The sequence below is a fragment of the Stenella coeruleoalba genome (assembly GCF_951394435.1).
Source record: "Stenella coeruleoalba genome assembly, chromosome: 10".
Lineage (NCBI taxonomy): Eukaryota > Metazoa > Chordata > Mammalia > Artiodactyla > Delphinidae > Stenella > Stenella coeruleoalba.
In genome coordinates, this window is record NC_137156.1 from 67,751,048 (window position 1) to 67,773,205 (window position 22,158).

General features: G+C 35.8%; 1 protein-coding gene across 7 annotated transcripts in view; it reads left to right on the plus strand.

Annotated features, from left to right (window-relative positions):
• DOCK3 (dedicator of cytokinesis 3) overlaps positions 1-22,158 on the plus strand; it is a 408,834-nt gene that overhangs the window by 130,006 nt on the left and 256,670 nt on the right. The gene's annotated exons all lie outside the window — the stretch shown is intronic.

The following is a 22,158-nucleotide window of genomic DNA, read 5'->3' on the forward strand; positions in this document are numbered from 1 at the left end:
CCTGTTCTCTCTAGCCAAAGGATGGCCCAGCAAGATAGAAACATCCTAACCTATCCCATCCGTTCTCTAGGAGAACATCACAATAAAATCTATACCCCCTCACACTCAAACAGGCATTACAGCAGCAGTATCCATGACCAGAGCTTTGTCTCACACACACCCTTCCCCCACCTGCAGTAACAAGGAGATGTCCCCCTCCAGTGGAGCCTGTGGGTCAAACTTTGACTTCTCCTCTTCCCTGCTAAGTAATGAGGCAGTCCCCTTCCTCAGCAGAGCCTGTAGGGAGGACTGTCTTCCACCCCACCAGAATTTACAAGGTGGCAACTCTCTTCAGCAGAGCCTGTGGGTGAGACCCTGGCTTTCACAACTACACAGCATTAACAAGATGGTGCCCTTACCCTGCAGAGTTTTGAGGCAGAACTCGACTTTCTTCCATGCTCTGAAGTAAGGAAGAAGCATTCCTCCACAGAGGAGCCTGTGATTGGAGCTTTTGATTTCCACTCCCCTTGCAGTAATAAGGTGGTACCCTCCCCAGCTGAGCCTGTGGGTTCATTGACTTTCACAAATCCCCACTCCCCTGCATATTACCCTATTTTCTATGCCTGCTCTGCTGAAATGAGGCAGTGCTTCTCCCCACTCAAGCCCATGCTGAGGATAATGGGGAGTGGAGTTCTGTCGTATAGGTAACATGTAAATAGAGAAAACCGAGGAGTACTGGAGAGACTTTATAAACTAAATTGACATTTGAAACACAGTCCACAAAAGTGAGCCTGCGATCACATTCAGAATCTAAACAGGTTGACCATTCACTAAAATAAAAGATTTAAGTAGGAATTAGAGTATGATAGTATAGTACTTAAAATGTCCAGCCTACAACCCCAAATTACTCGTCATATGAAAAAATCAGGAAAAACTCAACTCTAACAAGAAAAGGCAATCAACAGAGGCTAACTTTGAAATGACACAAATGTTGGAATCATCAATAAGGATTTTAAAGCAGCTTTTGTAAAACTGCTCCAGTGAGCAATTATGAATTCTCTTGAAACAAATGAAAACATAAGAAACTGCAGCAAATAAGTAGAAAATATAAAGAATCAAATGAAAATCTTAGAACTGAAAAATACAATAACCAAAGTTTAAAAATTACTGGTTAGACTAAATAGCAGAATGGAAAGGACAGAGGAAAGAGTTAGTGAACTTCAGGATGGATCAGTAGAAATTATGTAGTCTGAATAATGGAGAGAAATTGAAAAAGTGAACTTAGACTCAGAGACCTGTGGGACAATAACAAAAGGTATAACATTTGAGGCATCAGAGTACTAGACAGAGAGGACAGGATGTGGAATTTAAAAAATATTTGAAGAAATATTGGCTTAAATCTTATCAAATTTGCAAAAGACATAATTCTACAGATTCAAGAAGCTGAGTGAACTCCCAGCACAATAAACCTAAAGATATCCATACCCGGACCCATTATAGTTAAACTTTTGAAAATTAAAGCCAAAGAAAAAATCTTGAAAGGGAAACCAAACATTGCTATTAGGGAAAGGGCAATTTGAAACAACAACAGATTTCCTATCAGAAATTGTGGAAAACAGAGGAAGTGCTAAAAAAAAAAAAAAAACAACCTGATGTCACCCCAGAATTGTGTATCCAGGAAAAATATACTTAAGGAATGAAAGAGAAATCAACACATTGTCAGATGAAAGAAAGCTAGCAAAATTTGTTGCCAGCAAATTGGTTGTAAAATAATGACTATGAAGGAAGTTCTTCAGACACAAAGGAAGAGATAATGGAAGGACAGTTGGGATATTAGAAATGGAGAAAGCAGTGGAACGGATAAATAAATCCTCTTCAGTTTAAAAAATTGTCTGATGATACAAAGCAAAAATTACTACATTTACATGGTTCTCAATGTATATAGAAGTTATATTTAAGAAAACTGTATCGAAAGTGGGAAAGGAAAGGGACATAAAGTGTGGCAAGGTATTTGTGTTCCACTCAGGGTAGTAAAATGTTGATACTAGCAGGCTATAGTAAGTTACACACACACACACACACACACACACACACACACACACACACACACACTGTAATCTCTAGAGCAGTCATTAAAAATATTATATGGTAATTCAAAAAGAGTCATGTACCACAGTGTTCATTGCAGCACTATTTATAATAGCCAGGACATAGAAGCAACCTATGTGTCCATCGACAGATGAATGGATAAAGAAGTTGTGGCACATATATACAGTGGAATATTACTCAGCCATAAAAAGAAATGAAATTGAGTTATTTGTAGTGAGGTAGATGGACCTAGAGTCTGTCATACAGAGTGAAGTAAGTCAGAAAGAGAAGAACAAATATCGTATGCTAGCACATATATATGGAATCAAAAAAACATGGTTCTGAAGAGCCTAGGGGCAGGACAGGAATAAGGACACAGACATAGAGAATGGACTGGAGGACACAGGGAGAGGGAAGGGTAAGCTGGGACGAAGTGAGAGAGTGACATTGACATATATACACTACCAAATGTAAAATAGATAGCTAGTGGGAAGCAGCCGCATAACACAGGGAGATCAGCTCGGTGCTTTGCAACCACATAGAGGGGTGGGATAAGGAGGGTGGGAGGGAGATGCAAGAGGGACGGGATATGGGGATATATGTATACATATAGCTGACTCACTTTGTTATACAGCAGAAAATAACACAACATTGTAAAGCAATTATACTCCAATAAAGATGTTAAAGAAAGTATTATATGGGGATATAATAAAACTATTGTAAATAAATGAAAATGGAATACTAAAAATGTTCAAGTAACCTATAGGAACATAAGAAAGGGGAAACAGAGGAAGGTAAAATGGAGGGAACAAACAGAAGTACTAAAATGGCAGACTTAAGTCCTAACATATGAATAATTAAGAGGTAGGAAATGGTAGAATTGATCAAAAAAGACTGAACTGTGTTTTGTCTATAAGAAACTCACTTCATATGCAATGACACAGGGAGGTTAGGAGATAGAAAAATACATACCATGCAAACACTAATCAGAAGAAAATTGGAATGGCTGTACTGAAAAGAGATAGTAATATTAAGTATGAATTATCTCTTCCTTAAATAAATGTAAATAAAAAAACTTACTTTAGTGGAAAAAATTGATGTCAGAATAAAGAAAACTACTAGGAAGAAAGGGACATTTCAAAATGATAAAAAGATCAAAAAGATCAAGTCTTAAGTGTGCATGCACCAAAAAACAGAGTTGGGAAATAAATGAAGTAAAACCTTAAAGGACTGAGTGGAGAAAATAGTTGAAACTAGAGAAATCAGATATTATACTTGGGGATTTATAACCCCTCCACTTACTAAAGGATATAACTACTAAAAATTATCAAGGATAGGGAAGAACTGAACAGTGCCGTCAACCATCAGGATCGAATGGAAATTTTTAGAACATTCCACCCAGTGAAATCAGAATAAAGATTGTTTTCAAGCATACATGAGACATTCACCAAGAGTGACAATACCTTAGGTCATAGAACAGCTGTTAACAAATTTGTAATAATTCATGTCATACAAAGGGTATTCTGACCATAATGGAGACAGCCTAGAAATCGATAACAGAAAGATTACAGAAAAATATCGAAGCACTTAGAAATTAAAGAAGCCACTCCTAAATAATCCATGTATCAAAGAGAAAGTCTCAAGAGAAATAAAAAAGTATATTAAAACTGAATGTAAATGAAAATATAACGTATTAAAATCTGTGGGATGCAGCTAAAGCAGTGCCGAGAGAGACGTTTATAGCATTAAGTGCATATAACAGAAAAACGTGTCAAATGCAGCTCCTACTTCATGAATTTAAGTTAGGCGGAGAAAGACAAAGATAAATATCATATGAATATGACCTCTCTTATATGTGAAACCTTAAAAAAAGAAAAAAAGAAAGGAAGCGCATAGGTATAGATAATAGAGACAGGTTGGTGGTTGCCAGAAGTGGGGAGTCAGAGAAATGGATGAAGGGGGTCAAAAGGTAACAACATAAAAAGAATCTAAATTTAAGCAAGCAGAATGAAGGAAAAAAATAACAGAAATTAATGAAATTAAAAATAGAAAAACAGTAGAGGAAAAACCAATCACACCAAAAGCCAGTTCTTGAAAATATCAATAAAATTGATAAATATTTAGCAAAATGAGAGAAAATAGTAATTATCAATACATTAGGAGTAAAGAAAAAGATATCACTATAGATACCACAGATATTAAATGGGTAATAAGAGAATACTATAAACAACTTTGTACACGTAAATGACAGTTTAGAGGAATAGAACAAATCCTTGAAAACCACATATTACCAAAACTCACCCAAGACAAAATAGATAATCTGAATATCTGACAGCTATTAAAGTAATTGAATTTATAATGAAAATCCTTCTAAAAAAAGAAATGTCCAGGCACAGATGGTTCTAGTGGTGAATTCTACCAACGATCTAAAGAAGAAAAACCACCATATCGTATCAATTGATTCAGAAAAAGTATTTGAGAAAATTCAACTTTCATGATAAAAACTCTTAGCAAACTAGGAATATAAGGGGACTTTCTCACCCTGATAAAGGGCATTTATTAAAATGTACAGCAAACATCATACTTAATGATAAAAGCCTTCTTTGGGGAATAAGGTAAGGATGTCTGCTCTCAACAAGCCAATTCAACTTAGTAGTAGAATACTTAACCAATGCAGTAAGGCAAGTAAAGGAAGGAAGACACATGCGGATTAGAATGAAAACATAAAGGTGTTCGTATTCGCAGACGATATGATTGGCTACCTCGCAAATCCCAAGGAATCCACAAACACTAGAGTTTACAAAAGATAGTTCTGAAAATAAGTAAGTTTTCAGTTGCAGGATATCAGGTCAAAATACACGCACAAACTCTCTCTCTCTCCCTCTCTCAATCATATTGCCACATATTGGCGGTGAACAATTGGAAACCAAATTTTAAAACATACATCGTTTACAGTTGCTCAAAAATGAAACATTTAGGTATAAATCCAACAAAACATACAATTTCTATATGCTGAAAACCACAAAAATGCTAATGAACAAAAGCAAAGATGACAATAAATAAAGGGACAGACATGACATGTTCATGGGTTGGAAGACTCAGATATTAAAAATGTCTGTTCTACCCAGATTGATCTGTATATTTAATTCTTGAAATAGTCCTAGCAGGATATTTCGTAAATATAGAGAAGGTGATTCTAAAATTTATAAGGGAGTACAAAAGAAGAATAAAGTTAGAGGAATCATGTTACCTAATTTTAAAGCTTACTATAGCTACAGTAATCAAGATGGAGTGGTATTGGCAGAGAGATAGACACAGATTATAGATTAAGGGAACAGGATAGAGAGTTCAGACGTAGATTCAGTCAAGTAAGGGCAACTGATTTGTGGCAAAGGTGCAAAAGGAATTAAACAGAGGAAACATGCTTCTGTCAACAAATGGTTAGGTGGAGTAGTTGGACATTCAGAGGCAAAAACAAAAAACTTGACTTAAACCTCATTTCTTATACATCATAGACCTAAATGTTAAACATAAAACTATAAAAATTTTAGGAGAACATATAGGAGAAAATCTTCATGACCTGCAATTAGGTGAAGAGTTCTTAAGCATGACACTAAAGGAACAGTCCATAAAAGTAAAGGTTGATAAATTTGACTTCATCAAAATGAAAAATTTTGCTCTTGAATGACCCTGTTAAAGGATGAAAAGATAAGTCATAGACTGGAAGAAAATATTTTCAAATCACATATCTGTCAAAAAACTTGTATGTAGAATATATAAAGAACTTTCTAAACTGAACAGTAATTCTAGCAGTAATTTCTAACCAGTTAGAAAATGGGCAGATGACTTGAATAGACACTTCATCAAGGAGGATATATGGAGAGTCAATAAGAACATGAAAAGATTTTCCATATAATTAGCCATTAGGGTAATTGAAATTAATGCATCTTTTCTCCCATTCTGAGGGCTGTCTTTTTGTTTTGTTCATGGTTTCCCTTGCTGTGTAAAAACTTTTAAGTTTAATTAGATTCCATTTGTTTATTTTTGTTTTTATTTTCATTAATGTAGGAGGTGGATCAAAAAAGATCTTGCTGTGGGTTATGTCCAAGAGTGTTCTGCCTATATTTTCCTCTAAGAGTTTTATAGTGTCCAGCCTTACATTTAGGTCTTTAATCCATTTTGAGTTTATTTTTGTGTACAATGTTAGGGAGTGTTCTAGTTTCATTCTTTCACATATAGCTGTCCAGTTTTCCCAGCACCACTTATTTTGAGTGCTTACCTTGTGCCTGTGCTTCACTTTTTACATACATTACCTCATTTTAATTATCACTACAATTACAATTATTCTCATCATATTACTGATTAGAAACTGATCCTTAGAGAGGATAAGGAATGTGCCCAAAGTCATATAAATAGTAAATGTTCAGCCAGACCCCAAATCTAAGTTCATTAGACTCCAGGGCTCTTAATAACTCATTATTTATCTTCTGAATTAAATTCTTTTAATATTGATATATCTCTCATACAATTTATGGTGATTTTAGTAGTTACTTATTATCATCTTCTGAAATGGTAGTTTCATTTATTAGAATGAAGATTATGTGGCAACAGCACCCCCTCCAAAATTGTAAAATAATCGTCCCTTAAAAAAAATAGACCTTTATTTCTTTTTCAAGTAGGCACAGGCAGTCTGGATTTGGTATGGCAGCTCTACCATCATAAAGGACTCAGGCTCATTCTGTTCTCCTGCTTTATCTTTCTCATTATAGTGCTTCAGCTTTGTAGCCCCAAATGCCTAGCTCTAGTAGCACATCTGCACGCCAGCTGTAGGAAGGAGGAAGAGAAAGAAAAAAGACATGCTCTTTTCTTTAAAGGATAGTTCTTGGAAGTTGCTCAGAACATTTCTTGCCTACTTCCTGTTGGTCAAAACTCAATCACAGGGTAACCTCTAGCTGAAAAAAGAGGCTGAGAATTGGTCTTTATTTAAGATGGCCATATACTAGCCCCAAATCAGGCATTCTATGACTGTAGAAAAAGTGGAGAATGAATACTGAGGGACCACTAGCAATCTTGGCCACAGCAACTGTGAAAATTATTTTCCTGTAAACTTCTGTTGTGTTTTTCTTTTCTGCCAAATTTATTTGTGAAATAGTGGAATAATGCCTTCACCAACACTTTAATGTATGTGGAGAAGTGAATTTTAGGTAAAACATGAAAAAGTAATGAAGTTGTTGGTAAGAATCATTAGAATCACCCAAGCTTGCCTTTGATATGTTTTGGTAACTTGACATGCATTTGTGAGGGTAAATATATTGTACCTAAAAGTTAAAATCATACAGATAACGATGTCTTCTTTTACAACAGCTCATCTTATTCAGAAATGTTCTGGATAAATTAGAGCTGCTATTTGATGCAGTAGTTTAGAACACTTAACATTTGAAAAATCTTTTAGGTGTGCTTTAAGGCTTATATATTTGCTTACCAATTTTCCAGAGATATGGAAAAACTTGAAAGTGAGAGGCTGTAGTGGAAAGAGGGCTACTGCAAATCATGATTTTTATACTTTATACCCCAAATTTGAAATTTCCATTACAGTTTTTAAATTCACTTTTTGATGAATGGAATGTTGCCTTTCTTTGCCATTTTAACAAACTGCAGTGTTTCTGGTTAATTCTTTTTAATCTGTTGTTAATATCACAAGTGTCAAATGATTGTTCTTATTCTTTTATACAGATAGGAGGTCAGACATGTAGCCAGTTGAATTCAAAACAAATGAATACAAGTCTTTTCCAAATGACTTTCTACAAGAAGAGAATAAAAATCTGTAATGTTACCAAAATCAGAAAGCCAAACATTCTCCCTTTGTTTTCCCTACTTAATTTCAAACCTTATAGTTCCTTTCTTGATCTAACTTTACTAAGAGGCAGTTAATTACCTGGCTGTCCTCTGAGAAGTATACTTAAGAGCCCGAATGAATCTAGGTTAACAATGTCTAAAGTCTAATTTATCTGATTTTGAAAACAAAAGGAAAATAATTTAAATAAAAGACAGTAAACTATGAGAAACAAGTCTCAACATATGTGACTATAAAGATTAATATCTTAAGATGTTAAAAAAAAGATTAATATCTTTCTGTAAATAGAGTGTGTACAAGTCAATAAGAAAACCAGTAAAAACACTGCAGATATTCAGCAAAGGATAAAACAAGCCATTCATAAAGCATTACATTAGGGAGATATTCAGTCTTACAAACAATCAAGGACATGGAAAGTAAATCAATGAAGTAATAAATTCTCCTTCAAATTAACAAGTAAGAAAGTGGAAATTATCCTCTGCCATTGAATTTTTGCTGAAATGAATACCTCCATATCCACTTTGCTGGTTGATATCAAGTTTTTGTTGGCACATTTGAAAAATAGTTTGGGAAAAGCCTTCAGATTCTTCAGACCCTAGTAATTCTAATTCTGGGAATTTGTTTTAAGATAAAGTTAAATATGGGAGTGGGTTGAATTGCAGTCTCATAAATATTTCCATTAAAGCATTATTTGCAATAGCAAACATAAGTTTACTTTCCTGAATGTGCCAACTGTAGTCCAAGTAAGACACAGATAAGCTGGTGTTTACATCTAAAGAGCTGTTAGAAAAATTTAAATAGTATGTTACATACTGAAGTGAATTTATGCAAAATTATAAAGTATAACTTCATCTATATTCTGAAAACGTATTTGGGGAAAAAATGAAAAAAATTCACCAGTATATTAATGGAGATTAATTGAGGGGTTAAGATGTTAGATGTCTTCTTTTTCTAATCTTTGTTTTCAACATCTTAAATTGTGAATATATATTATTTTGATTGTTAGGAAAAAATAACCTAAAGCTTTCATCAAAACAATAATGATATTGTGAAATAATACTACCAATGTTAAGTGAATAATATGTGTATACAAGAGCTTAAGGTAAGAGATGACACTACCTAATTTTCTATGTTTAACTTTTATCATAGCATCAGCAAGTGTATGTTAAATTCTAGGGAAGGGACTTTGGACCTAGGCTCAGATCTTGGCTTTTCACCTTCTATGTTAGTCTTCTGGTTAGGTCTTAGCTTTATAATAGCCATTTATAGCACAGAGAATTATTTCAAAGGGTTGTAAGAGATTAAATAAAATTGCATATAAAGCTTCAAGCACTCAATCAGTGTTAATTGCATTATTCCGTTTTTGATATGAACTATATATCTCTCCAGATATGCATAACTGATGTTGCAATTTGTCACTTAAGAACTATCTATGCATAGAGAAATAAATAGACTCAATGAAATGGACTTCATTTGCATAATGGGGTATTTGGAAAAGAGTATATGTATACTTGAGCCAGGGTAGAAAAATCTTCATCTCTCTGAGGCAGTTAAAACCATAATCTCCTCATCCAGTAATCTTATTTTGATGTGAAAAAGATCATCTGAGAACCGTCATTTGTGGAAAACAATGACATCATTACTCACTCCTGTCAAAAGCAAGACTGCCAAATTTTAAATAGATATTTATGCTACAGTACTTTTTTTTTTAAAACCAAAAGCACATTAGAAGTCGTATATAGAAGATACGTTTCTCCTTTTGCCAAGATAACAATTGAGGCCAGTAAAGCTAGAAAAGAAACTTACTACTCAGAATTATCCTTATTCTTCATCTCTAGAGTTACTACAGAAATGAGGAAAAGCGAAGTTTCCAACAACTAAGAAATCTTCATCAAAAAACTGTGTAGTTGTTTCTATTTTCCATGATAGGGTTTAACATCCAATTATAGTGTCTATTAAGATGACAGTAAAAACTAAATAGAACAGGCATGTGTACTTGCATTAATCTTGGACTATGAATTTTCCTTCATGTGTGTAACTGAAGGATTTTATAATTGTAGCTAAGTAGGTTTAATCATTTGTTTGTACTATTTTAGGGTAACATTAGAAATTTTTCTTTTCTATTAAAAACTCACCTTTATTTAATTGGATATCTATGATGAAGCTTACCCTGTAGTTTACTTTTTCCTTTGTGATAGAATATAACTTAGTACAGCAATATTTTCATGTTATAGAAAGCTATTAAACATATTTCGACTAGAACGTAGTTACTTAAGATGATATGCTTTATAACAGTTCCACTTTGTATTGCTATAAGAGTTTAAAAAATTTTTTTCAGGAATCCTAAAAATGAATAATTTCTAGATTTTATTAGAAATAAGGCACAGTTCTCGAAATTCTGCTGAATAGTGTCTTTCTAATCTTTGGAAGATTAAGTCTGTAAATGGAAGGCAACATTTCATATTGAGGCCCCACCTAAAGAACAGAAGATATAAAATTCATTTTTATGTTTGTCTCAAGAATATTGATTTGACAAACGTTAAGAACATATGTGTTTACGTCATCATATGTTTAGGGTGCGTATAAGAGGAATTCAGCAGAGACTGAATGCATAGGCTCTGGAGAGAGACTTCCTGAGTTCAAATTCAGATGCCACAACTCGGTAGCTGTGTGATTTTGTGCCTGTTAGCTTCCTCCTAGGAGATGATAATGGTATCTGTTTCCTAGGGTTACCATGTTGTTTAAATGAAATAAAAAACTTAGAACACCTTTTAAGTGCTTGAACGCTTACTTGTTATTTCATTTTTGTTGTTAGTAAGAATGATACTTGCTATTGTAAGCGTCTATTCCTTAACCAAGTTTTCCACTTGCTTTAGTCCTACATTTTTTCAAATATATCCTAGCCCCCATCCCATCTTACTCTTAAAATTTCAGTCTTTAAAACTGGCAAGCTCTTTTTCTTGCTGCATTTAAAAATAATTTTGTATATAACAAAATGATATTTTTAAAGTGTTTTCTCTCAAAATATGTTGTAAATCAGTATTTTAATGACTTAAGGCTTTTTGTTTTCAACTGAGCATAACTTTTAGTGTATTTTATTTTAGCTAGGTTTAAAATCTGAAAGAATATTTTGGCAGGCACCGTGTGGCTATCCAGTAGCTGGATTCCTTTTCTTCCTTGTTAAAAGAGCCAGAACTGTTTAGGTTGGCATTGTGTACAGCTAAAGTATCCATCTTTCCAGACTGCCTTGAAGTTAGGGGACGCCATGTGATGCACTTCTGGCCATAAATTATATGCAAAAGTTTCTACAAGGGGTTTCTGGGTGAGCCATTGTTTTTCTTGTAATAAGTGACTTCCTGTATTGGCATATGGTAGAGTTGCCATCTTATTACCAAGAGATGACGGTTATGTTAAAAAGTACCTTCCAAGGATGGCAGAGCACAAAGATGGAAGGTATTTAAGATATTGCTGATATTGTAGGATCACTGTAGAAGCCCTGGACTGTTTACTTTTGAATTTTTTATGTGAAAAAATAATCCTTGTTTTTGTTAACTCCTTTTATTATATGTGTTAAATGCAGCCAAACACAAACCTCGTTGACTGATGAGATGTCACTGAAAGAATAGTGAACTTACTAATTAAATGATTGATTCCCACTACTTTTAATTTACTGATTTTATTTTTCTGTAAAATGGGGGCTTGCCTTCACTACTGTCTGTATCCATTGAAATGGAAAAATTGATTTTTGAATTGTTTATATAAAAATGCATATTTTAAAATGTACTTTTTCTTTCAAGTTGAAATTTCAGTCATTTGATCATTTTAATCTTAATACGAGACATATTCTATAGTTTGAAATCTTAATAGACTCCATGAAGACATAATAACTGTAGAAAAGATAACCTTAAGTAGTTGATATCATTTCATTTTATTTTACTGCCTTTTCCAGTCAGCTCAGTTTTCTTTGCGAAGTAAACTTTCATTTCAGTGTGCTTGAAAGTATTTGTTTGCAGGAGAAATGATTTATCACGGTTCTTAGATTACTTTTGTATCATCGTAGGGGAATTGTGTTAATAGAATAAGAATATTGGGTTACTAGTATGGGAACAGAATGTTAAAACTGCACTGTTTCTGTCTTACATACACTCACATCCTATTATGAACAGAACTACCCTCCTGCCACCCACATGCAAGATATCCTTAGAAACTGTGAAGCATGTTTGGCTAGCATTAGGTCAATTTAATGAAATATGTGTAACACCTGTCCACTAAAACTACAAACCATTGTTGAAAGAAATTAAAGAAGACCTAAATAAATGGAGAGATAATCAGTGTATAGTGATCAAGATAGTGTGGTATTGGGGGCTTCCCTGGGGCGCAGTGGTTGAGAGTCCGCCTGCCGATGCAGGGGACACGGGTTCGTGCCCCGGTCCAGGAAGATCCCACATGCCTCAGAGCGGATGGGTCCGTGAGCCATGGCCAAAAAAAAAAAAAAAAAAAAGATAGTGTGGTATTGATGAAAGAAAAGACATGTACATCACTGGAACTGAACAAAGACAACAATTGACCACACAGATATGGTCAGTTTTTTCCATTTATTTATATATTTTAAATAAAGATTATATATAATTTAAGGTGTACAACATGATGATTTGATACACAATATGCATAGTGAAGTGAATGCTAGAGTTAAGCTAATTAACATGTCACCTTCTCCTCACATAGTTACCATTTTTGTGTGTGTGATGAGTGCCCCCAAAATCTACTCTCTTAAGTATATTTCCAGTAATCAATGTAGTAGTATTAAGTGTAGTCATCATGCCTGTGTATTAGTTCTCTAGGCTTATTCATCCTAGATAATTGCTACTTTGTACCCTTTGACCAACATCTCCCCATTTCCCCAGCCCCTGATAACTGTTGTTCTACTCTCTGCTTCTGTAAGTTCTACTTTCTTTTTTTTTTAAGATTCCACATATAAATGAGGTCATACAGTAGTTGTCTTTCTCTGTCTGGGGCTTACTTCATTTAGCATAATGCCCTCCGCCTTTATCCACGTTGTTGCAAGTGGCAGTATTTCCTTCTTTCTCATGGCTGAATAATATTCCATTATATATATATTACATAAGCATTAAGATATATCCATTATATAATTATATATATCACATCTTTTTTTATCCATTCATCCATTGGTGGACACTTGGGTGTCACTATTGTGAATAATGCTGCAGTGAACAAGGGAGTGCAGCTATCTCTTTAAGGTCCTGATTTCATTTTCTTTGGGTATATACCCATAAATGGGATTGCTGGATCTTATGGTAGTTCTGTTTTTAGTTTTTTGAGGAATCTGCATGCTGTTTTCCATAATGACTTTACCAATTTGCATTCCCACCAACAGTGTACAAGGGTTCCCTTTTCTCCACATCCTCACCAACATTTGTTATCTTCTGACTTTGATAATAACCATTCTAGTTACATAACATTTGTAAGCCAACAGTTTAGACAACCTAGAAGAAATGGATAAGTTCCTAAAAGCATACACCCTTTCAAGACTGAATCATGAAGAAATAGATCTACAGGGACTTCCTGGTGGCACAGTGGATGAGAATCTGCCTGCCAATGCAGGGGACACAGGTTCGATCCCTGGTCCAGGAAGATTCTCCCTGCCTCGGAGCACCTAAGCCTGTGCTCCACAACTACTGAGCCTACAATCTAGAGCCTGCGAGCCACAACTACTGGGCCCGCATGCCTGGAGCCCATGCTCTGCAACAAGAGAAGCCACCGCAAGAAGCCCGTGCACTGCAACGAAGAGTAGCTCCTGTTCTCCACAACTAGAGAAAGCCCACGTGCAGCAACAAAGACCCAACACAGCAAAAAATAAATAAAAAAATTTTTTTAAAGAAATAGAACTATAGTTCAATGCATTGAATATCAATGAGGTGATATATCGTTGTTTTGACTCGCATTTCCCTGATGATTAGTGATGTTGAGCACCTTTTCATATATCTGTTGGCCATATTTATGTCTAATTTTGAGAAATGTCTATTCAAGTCTTGCCCATTTTAAAATCAGATTATTTCTTTTCTTACTATGAGTTGAGTTCCTTATATATTTTGGATATTAACCTGTTATCAGATGTATGGTTTGCAGATATTTTCTCCCATTGTGTAGATTGTCTCTTCATTCTGTTGATTGTTTCCTTTGCTGCAGAAGCTTTTTAGTTTTAGTCCCACGTATCTATTTTTGCTTTTGATGTCGTATATAAAAAAAGCATTACCCAGGCCAGTGTCAACAAGCTTTTCCCCCATGTTTTCTTCTAATAGTGTTATGGTTTCAGGTCTTAAATTTAAATCTTTAATCCATTTTAAGTTTATTTTTGTAGATGGAGTGAGATGAGGGTTCAATTCATTCTTTCTAGGTAGAAAAGCAGTTTTCTCAAATGCCATTTTTTTTTTAAGAGACTGTATTTTCCCCATTGTGCATTCTTGACACCTTTGTGGAAGACCATAAATCTGTAGACTTATTTCTCGTCATCATAGACACTGGTCTGTATGTCTCTTTTTATGACAGTACCATGCTGTTTTGATTAAGGTTTATAGTATATTTTGAAATCAGATAGTGTGATGCCTACGACTTTGGTGGGGGTTTTTTCCCCCTCTCTTCAGATTGCTCTGACTGTTCACCATCTTTTGTGGTTCCATATGAATTTTAGGATTTTTTTTCTATTTCTGTGAAAAATGAAAAAAGGCCATTAGTATTTAAAAAAAAATAAATTTATTTATTTTTGGCTGTGTTGGGTCTTCGTTGCTGTGTGCAGGCTTTCTCTAGTTGCGGCAAGTGGGGGCTACTCTTTAATTGTGGTGTGCAGGCTTCTGATTGCAGTGGCTTCTCTTGTTGAGGAACACGGGCTCTAGGCACACGGGCTTCAGTAGTTGTGGCACGCGGGCTCAGTAGTTGTGGCTCACGGGCTCTAGAGCTCAGGCTCAGTAGTTGTGCATGGGCTTAGTTGCTCCGTGGCAAGTGGGATCTTCCTGGACCAGGGCTTGAACCCGTGTCTCCTGCATTGGCAGGCGGATTCTTAACCACTGTGCCACCAGGGAAGCCCCCCATTAGTATTTTGATAAGAATTGCATTGAATCTGTTGATCTGTTTCTTCATAATTCAGTCTTGGAAGGTTGTATGATTTTAGGAACTTATCCATTTCTTCTAGGTTTTCTAAATTGTTGGCTTACAAATGTTCACTATAGTCTCTTGTGATTCTCTATTTCTTTGGTATCATTTGTAATGTCTCCTCTTTCCTGGATACATGGGCACTGACCCAAGTGGGCCTTGAGCCTGAGTCTTCCCAGGCCCGTCTGGCACCGGTTTAGCCCAGTGCCTGATTACACATGAATTGGCTTAATCCCGAGCCTGCAGGGACTAGCCTGGTACTGGGGTCCAGTATGGGCAGGCTTGATACCTGAGACCACAGAGTCATGCTCAGTGTCTGGGACTGTGGTGTTGGTGTGTGAGAGCTAGAGTGCTGTTATGATGAGCCTAGGGCCTTAATCAGTGGTGGCAGTCCTGGAGCCTGGGTCCAAGGATACTGGCCCAGTGCTAAGATCTACTGCGGCAGGCCAGGCCTGTGTGCTGGTTTCACTGGACCCTGGGGCCACAGGGTCTGGTCTTTTCTGGTGCTGGAGGGGCCCCCAAGGCTGTAGGGTCTCTTGTGTTGGGGAAGCCCTAGAGCCTTGGCCGTGGGAGCTAGTCTGGAGACTGGTGCCATGGGGGTTGCCTTGGTGCTACAGCAGACCAGGAGCCTGGGTCTGTGTGTGCTGGCTTCAAGGTTGGATCCATGGGGAGGCTGGGACCTGGCTTGGCACAGGGTTGGGCCTGGAAGTTAGGTCCGTAGGGGTCAGCTTGGCACAGATTGGGGCCGGAAGCCTGGCTGCATGGGGTAGGCCTAGAGGTCAGGTTGACAGGGGCTGGTGTGGCACAGGGCGGGAACTGGGACCGTGGTCTGTGGTTGCCCACCTGGAGGCTGGATCCATGGAGGCTAGCCTGGCATTGGTCCATGGGAACTAGCCTGGCACTACAGTGAGCCTGTGGCTGGTGATGGGGCAGGCCAGCATTTGGTTCCATGGGAGCTTGCCTGGGGCTGCAGGGGTTCACTTGGCACTGGCTGGTCTTGTGCTGGTGTCTGCAGTGAAGTAAGGGGCTCACTTCACTCTTCTTTCCCTATGGAGAAAGTGTATCTCTCTGCACTGGGCTGCTGAGGCTTTTAGAAGCAGTGACAGGGGTAACATGAAATTGTCTTTTCTGTTCTCTTCAATGTGTCTTTTCTTATTTCTGTGCTACACCCAGGAATCCTTAGCTCTCCTGAAGGTATTTTCATGCATAGAAAGTTGTTCAGATTGAAATTTCTGTGAGAGGACAAGTGCTGGAAAGTCCTATACCACCATCTTGCTGATGTCACCTGTGGTCAATTAATTTTTGACAAAGATGACAAAGCACCTGAGTGGGGAAAAGGAAAGTCTTTTTAACAAATGAGAACAAATGAATATCCAACTGCAGGGGAAAATGAACATTGACCCTTACTTCATACCATACTCTACACCCAAATATAAAGCTAGAACTCTATCTAACACTTCACAGTGAAAACACAAGAGAAAATCTTAGCAACCCAGAGATAGTGTAGATTTCATAGGACATTAAAAGCACAAATCATAAAAGAAAAACCTGACAATATCAGACTTCATCAAAATTAAAAACTTCTGTTCCTTGGAATGCATTGTCAAGAAAATGAAAAATAAGCAGACTGGGAGAAAATATTCTGTTACATATATCTGACAAGTGAATCACATGCAGAAAGAAGAACTCTTACAATAAGACAACCCAACAAGAAGAGACAAAGTATTTGAATAGACAATTTACAGATGAAGAAATACGAATGACCAGTAAACAATGAAAAGATGCTCAACATCATTAGTTACCGGGGAAATACAAATTAAAACTACAGTGTAATACCACTGTGCATCTATTAGAATGGCTAAAATTAAAAAGACTGACAGTATCAAGTGTGGATAAGGAAGCAGAGCAACTGGAACTCTCATACACTGTTGGTGGGAATGTAAAATGGTAGACCCATTTTGGAAAATGGTGTAACAGTTTCTTATGCAGTTAAATATACATCTCCCCGAGATGTTTACAATGACATGGAGATTTGTATACAGATTTTTTTTTTTGGTGACTTTATTTGTAACAACCAATACTGGAAATACCTTAAATATCCATCAGTAGAAGAATAATCAAATTTTTGTATGTCCATATAAGTGAATACTAAGCAATAAAAATAAATGAATTCCACTGGTAAATGCATCATTGATGGATCTTAAAAACATGCTGGGGCTTCCCTGGTGGCGCAGTGGTTGAGAGTCTGCCTGCCAATGCAGGGGACACGGGTTCGTGCCCCGGTCCGGGAAGATCCCACATGCTGCGGAGCGGCTGGGCCCGTGAGCCATGGCTGCTGACCCTGTGCGTCCGGAGCCTGTGCTCTGCAACGGGAGAGGCCACAACAGTGAGAGGCCCACATACCGCAAAAAAAACAAAAAAACATGCTGAATAGAAGGAGGTAGACTCAAAAGAGTACGTGTACTATGTGATTTCATTAATAAGTTCTAGAACAGGTAGAATTAATGTGTATTCACAGAAAGCAAATCAGTGGTTGTCTGGGGCTGGAAGTGGAGTTGAGGCTTAAATGCAAACAGATAGGCTAAAAATGCAAAGAAAACTTTGGAGAGTGCAGAAGATATATGTCTTGATTGTTGTAAGAATTACATAGTATATACATTTTGTTAAACTCATTGAATTGTACACTTAGAATAGGTACAGTTTATTATATGTAAACTGAAATACTCCATTGAAATACTGTATTGTGAGAAATACAATTTCCAAAAAAATAGATGTTTGAGTTGGACACTTTTTCTAATCAGTATCTCTGTTTATTCAATCAATGCCACCAGTTAGGTACAACTGAATACAGTTCTAGTTAGGGAACCAGTTTTTAAAGAATAAATTTGTATGTCATGTTCCAAACATTAAATATTTCTTTTACTGTTAGAAATTTTGAGAGTAATTGTATTTCTACCATTAGGAGATCATGAATTTTCATATTGCTCATCCATAAACCTTTATCTGAGTCAAAAGCAACCTACTTACTTTGATGTCTTTGATTCTGAATGAGCACCCATTTTTCTGTTGTGGTCTTACATTTGTAATTTAGCATACATGAATATATATCTCACATATACAGCTTAAATAACAGCAACAACAATGGTCCAAGCACCTATGCACCTTAAGGAGTAGAACCAGTTTGGAAATCTTTCAAGACCATTTAATACTCCCCTACAATCACATTCCCTTCTTCTGCACAGTTAATGACTGTTTGGCATTTTGTGTTAAATTCCCCCTGCATTTCTTGATATATATATATATATATATATATATAATATTTCATATATTATTGTATATAAATATATATATAAATCTTTATAGTATAATAAGTATGTCAAACCTAAATTATACACATTTGTTTGGGTGTTTATATGGATAAAATTACTGTGTACATACTTCTCTACAACTTCCTTTTTATTCCTCAGTAGTATGTTTTAGACTTATTCATGTTATTGTATTACTAATTGTTCATTTCATGATTATATAGTATTCCATATGATTATACTATATTTATTCATTCCATTGTTTGTTGACATTAAGGTTAATTCCATTTTTTTGCACGTGTTCTGTAGTGACACTGGTCTATAATTTGCCTTTTTCCAGTGGCCTTTGTTGGGTTTTAGTATGAAGATTATACTAACTTCATAAAATGAGTTAGAGAGTTTTCTTCTCTTTCTGTTTTTTTAAAAGAGTTTGTGTAAGTTTGTCATTACCTATTCCTTGAATATTTGGTAGAACTCAGTTGTAAACTATCTGTGATTGTGTTTTCTTCATGAGATGATTTTTTATATAACTGATTCCATTTCTGTAATGGTTTAGAAATCATTAAGGATTTTTAAAAACAATTTTTATAATTTCTTTGTCTAGGAATTTTTCTATCAAGTTTTTACTAGGAAAGACATAAATTTGCCTTCTGTAGAATCCATAGTTATTTCCCATTTTCATTCCTGGTATTGTTTATTCGTGCCATCTTATTCATCTCACTCAGACTTGCCAGAGGTTTGTCTGTTTTAATAACTTGTTCAGGTAATATCTTTTGGTTTTATAGTTTCATTCTCTGTTTAGTTAATTTGTGTTCTTGTTTTTATTTCCTTCTACATTTTTGTGGGTTTATTCAGGTTTACTTATACTTTATTTTATTTTTTATTGCTCACATTCACTTGTTTTAATCCTGATTTTGGCAGGTTTTTTATTTTGAACTGATATTCTTTGGAACTCTAACTGTAGGAGTTTTTTAAAGGGTTAAAACATTTCTCAGAGAGGATTTGCATTTTGTTTTGCCAGGTTCTTGGGGTATTACCTACCTGGAAACACGTTAAAATTTAGATTAAGGTTCCTTAGGCTATACCAGTAGTATGGATTCCTTCCTCATACCCTTGGGAGTGCTCATTTGCAGTTAGTATTCCTTTTTGTTCCTCACCCCATCCACAACCAAAGCTGAGAAAGATACCTAATCTCAGTATCTCTCTGTGCTTGGTGGGATTTTTTTTTTTTTTTTACCTAAGAGTACCTGCCTTCTAGAATTCTAGCCTTCTCGGGTTTGACCCCACCTCCCACCTAGCTCTGGCCTAAGATACTTGGCTAAAACCCAAGGATTGGCAGATGCCCACAGGGTAAGTGCTGATGCCATGACAGATTCTCCTTACTGTGATGTTTTAGTAGTTTATGGCCTTACTTTCCTACCCACTCAGCCATATATTAGGTGTTTTGATTTCATTTTAATGTCCATAATTTGTAGGTTTTATTTTATGTGAAGGGATTATCTCTGGTTTGTGATACTTCTATATTTTGTTCCATGCTCTTGAAAGCTTCTGTTTCTTTTTTAAAACAACTCTCTCCAAGGGTCATCTTCCCTTAGTAAAAAATGGCCATCATTTATTGATGTTATACTATGGACTCAACACTGTTTATACATTCCTAACCATTTTATACTGACAGCAGCCTTGTGAGATGGCATTGATATTCTCACTTCATACTCTGGTGAATCACACAGTGAGGAAGTGACCAAGGTGACTTGATAACACACTGCCTCCCTCTTTCTTCCTCTCCCATGGACCAGATTTTGCAGGATAGGAGTTGATAGGTGAACAAATCTGAGTTATTCTTTTTGCTCTAAACCTTGTCTCCAACCAAATCCCAGAAAGATTCACCATATTACTACATTGACTAATCATCTTCACCTCTCCATATTTGTCTTCATGTGAGTTAACAAATCAAAAACCAGTATCTTTTTCTCATATGAACTCTTTATGGACTACATAATGGCTTTTCTTTAAACCCATTAAGGGTCAGTATCAGAATTAAATTTATATAAATATCATGATCTGGCAAGCATTTGGTCCTGATCTATGTCAATAGAACAATGGATGTAAAAGATTATTTAGAGATGTATGATTTTGTCTAATTTGCTGTTAGAGGTTTTCTTTCATTCATATTAGGATCACTAAGACTGTTTTGGGTTGTCAGATAATTCTCTAATGGTTATCCATAATTTTAGCAAGAGTGTTTTTAACTGTTGTCCTGGTGTAAAATAATCTCGAGAGAGAATACTGTTCATGAAAACTATAAGAGAAGATTATACAATACTAAAATAAAGTTGAAAAAAATGATACCTGGGACCTCACTACTGCTATGATGCCATAACACACTTGGGTTTCATTTTACTTACCATTATGAACTGTGGCAGTTATTCATTTTCAATATTCTGTAAAAATGAATTTTCAGTGAGAAAGGACATCCTCCTGTTTAAATGTATTTTGGGCTGAGTTATTAGGCTTCTTTCAAACACACTTTCAATAGAAATGTATTTAATATTTCAGGCAGATAGTGACAGATTGGCTGGGAAGCTTGAGTTCTCTCAGAGGCATCCTCAGCAGAGTTGCATGTCCTCTTACATTTGTGTGTAGAGCAATGGACCAGCAAATTATACCCAAGGACATTCTTTCAATGAGACGTAACCAGCTCTGAAGCTTGCTTTGTAAATCTGAGTTATGAGAGCAGCGTATGTAAAAAGGTTAAAATATTACAGTACTTTCATAATTTCTGAGAAATGTTTTTACCTAACAGGAACTGAAAGTGATTGTTTCAGATAGGAACTGTTCTAAAGCTGTGGATCAAAAACATGCAGGAACATAGCAATGTTTAGAGATGGCTCAAAAGGTATAAATCTTTGTTTCTTCCCCAAAAGACTAAACTAGGGGCTAAGAAATTCTGTTATTATTATTCACAGAAAAGAGTATTTCCAAGAAAGCAGATGTCTGCTTTTCTCAAAATTCTCTCCTACAGAAGGGCACATTTTTTTAGAAACCTGCTTTTAGAAGCTGCATATATTTTCTTGCTTAATACATCTACTTATTAATTTTTCCTTACATAGAGTATTTAATACTGTTTCCCCAGATGGCCAGTTTCTTTTTGCTTCCAGGTCACAACTTCTACCCAGGAGAATCAGCCTCACTGGTTTCCATGACAGGTCCTAATTATCAGGTACAATACCAATTAGTTGCATATAGTAAGTGGTAGGAGTGGAAATTACATGGGCTTTGGCATTATACACCTGGGCTTGAATCTCAGCCCCCCCCAGGTTTCTAGCTTTGCGGCTTAGTAAAAGTTATTTAAACACTCTTGAGTCTTAGTTTTCTCATCTGTAAAACTGAGACAAGAGCTGGCACATGGGGTTATCATGAAGATAAGCAAAATAAATAATAGTATATACAGGCCCTTTATAAAGTATCTGCATGTAGGAGGTGCTAAAGGTTGATCATACTTAAGTGATTTTCTTAAAATGTTTGCTAATTGCTTATGAAAGTCTTCTTCCTTAGATGTCACACTTCCTAAAATCATTCTCTGGCCTAACTAGATATTTTTTAAAAGTTGATGCACATTCATTAATTGTTTCTTTGAAACTTGATTACTCTTTCTTTGAGAAAACATTCTTTTGAAATAAACAGAATGAAGCAATCTGTAGTGTAAAGAAAAATCTAAAATCTAATCTTAAAATCTAATTTTAAAAATTCAGATTTCTTTCTGTT